This window comes from Halyomorpha halys, unplaced genomic scaffold, assembly GCF_000696795.3.
Source record: "Halyomorpha halys isolate HHAL.00 unplaced genomic scaffold, Hhal_1.1 Scaffold45.1, whole genome shotgun sequence".
Lineage (NCBI taxonomy): Eukaryota > Metazoa > Arthropoda > Insecta > Hemiptera > Pentatomidae > Halyomorpha > Halyomorpha halys.
The window spans coordinates 1,570,683-1,573,573 of record NW_027113993.1 but is presented as its reverse complement, the minus strand read 5'-3'; positions in this window follow the sequence as shown (position 1 = coordinate 1,573,573).

Below are 2,891 nucleotides of genomic sequence, written 5' to 3'. Positions count from 1 at the left end.
ATGACAGACAATGAAAAATAGTGAGTGGCTTATATTTGAATTACAGTGTGACTATTAACTTATATACCACTACTAAAAATATAAATATATATGCTCATCCAATTCCACAATTATCAATCAATTAAAAAATTTTTTTAATATTCAATTATCAGTTATCAATTTTCATCATTTATGATTTATCTCAATATTCTGTATAATTCTAAATTTGTTTGTATACTATTCCTTTTCAATTGTATGTTTCTCTAAATGTTGTTGTTATCTCTTTTGTTCTATAGCTCTGATGAAGACCTGAAATTCAGGTCGAAACGTCGGGATAAAATAAATAAATATGGTTTTGTTTATTTATGTTGTTCTTTGCTGACAGCACCCCCCGACAAACTTCTCCAATCATTAATCTACGGTCAACTATCTACACCTCATTATAAACTAAATAATATTCCAACTAATTACTAATGGTGGCTTATGGTACAGATTAACTTTAGATAAAAAAAAATAAAAAAGAAGAATTTTGAAAATATGGGAGTCTTATTTCAATGATGAAGGTTATGTTGTGTGAAAAATAGAATATGTATGGCAATTTATAAACTAATAATTTTCGTTGTTAGAAATACAAATTTCTATCTTTTAAATTTTAAACATTATGGTATTTTTTAAATCCCATATAGGCTTACTAAATAGGTTGAAAGGAAAAAAAAGAATAAATATTACACAATTTATATTAACACTATTTTGTCATTTAATTATTAATTTATTTTTATTTTGTCTTGAACCACGTCTTTATAATGTATAAAGTATGTTGACCCAAAAAGTGTGGCATTGATTGAAATAACTAACTAATTTTTATAATTATTATTGTTCGATATTTTCTTCAAGGCATTAATTAACAATAGGAAATTTTAATGGAGAAGTGTTCAGAACAGTACGTTTCTATAAGTGAGACCATTTTTCAATCACTAATTGTCCAGTACGATTATGCCAAGGGATGCTTTGAAGGAACCTGGGTTTAAACTCAATTTGGGGAAAAGTTAATACCTTAAGGATGAAAATACGGTAATTTTAATAAGTATGAATACTTCATCATTACGTTAAAACGAAAATACAATACAACATCTGAGTTGGAGAAACCAAAAATATCTGTCAAGCATAGGTTTTAAAAAGCTCTTACCACAATGGAATGAAAGTCGAGTGTCACGTATGGTTATGCATGTTGTTAGGGTCTTTCTGATAAGTTGGAGGGTGTATTGAGCTAAATCCATAAATATCGGACCTATCCGGTATACTAAAAATACATTTATAAATGTTTTTAAACAATGGTGTATATAAACCTGACATTGCGATCGGCTGGGATATTCATGGTTGAAATTTCCATGAAAAGGACCGCAGCAGTGTCCATTTTTTAAATTCAGTTAGTGTCAATTAGCAATATTTCATATATCCGGTTACCGTAATATAATAAAAATACAAGAGAATAAAAAAAATGAAATCATTGGGAAAAAAAACACTGTGAACCATTCACCTGACCTATATAAATTTCAGTTTACAAATTAATCCCATTTCATGTTTTCAGGTGCAATTAATGTTGGAAAAAGGGCTGCTTAGAGGACTGTTTTGGATTAATGACTGCTAAAAGCCATTCGCGTCATTCTTAATCAATGCTAGTATTTAAAATTAATATTATATTCATTATTTTCAATTTCCATGAATTACGTTATTAATAAAGCCAGGTGAATTGTGTTTTAAAGTGTTTAAGTGCTTCAGAATAACGTTTATGAGAATGCATGAACCGTATTTTTTTGTTTTTCAGCTTTTAAATTAAGAGCGTTTTTTGCAACGCGTTTTTTTTTTTTACCATTAAATGAGTGGAGTATTAAATTTTGAAAAACAGCATATTCAGAATAAATCTGAAGGTAATGCGTAAAAAGAAATATATGTAAACATAAAAAAAAAGAGTGAAAACAGCTTTTAAATGAAACCGTGTTTTTAATGGAATGGTTGTTTGAAATCCCCCTGTGGCTTCATTCAATCAGGACTCATATCATCATATATTTTATAAAACAACTAAATAATCGCAAATATTGATATATTATTCGATGTGACGTTTGCAACTGTTGAAATGAAAAAAATTCAAATGTATCCTTGTTGATCTCAAAACTCAGCATTATATATGATGAAAAATTATAACGTAACTGATGATATACATAATGCAGGTACCAACAGTCTAGCTCGGAGAGCCAAAACCGAAATTTCAGGAAAAAACGGATTAGAAGATTTAATTGATATGAGTAAGGAGTTCTAAACTAAGTTCTAAAAGTTCTAAAATAAATTGACATTGAGTGCGTTATTTCTCGTCCCAGTTTTCCTTATTTTTAATTCTCTGGAGTGACCTACTGTAACTTATATAATAAGCATTATGATTTTGAATTGAGGTGTGGTGTGCTTCGACGACAATACTTTTTTTGGTTCTTCGCTTGCCAATTCATATAGATTGCGGAATTTTCTATATACAGAATATCCTTCAACAACCGATTTTTATCTTAGTTTAGAACTCCTTATTCATATCAATTAAATCTTCTAATCCGTTTTTTCCTGAAATTTCGGTTTTCAAAAAGGAAAACTGGGACGAGAAATAACGCACTCAATGTCTATTTGTATATTGATCTAATTGTTCTGGTAATCATATATATATATATATATAGTCCTAGGCTATGTTTACACGGGAAATTGGGTATTATGACAGTACATCAGGTGTCATACCTTAACTTATACATACATAATAGGCTTTTTTAGGATTTAGTCATTAAATTTAATGGAGAAGAGGTATTCAAGAGGATAAAAACAGTTAAAAATTTGTTTTTCCGAAAAAAAAAATTTAATTGTTGCTTTACGTTTCT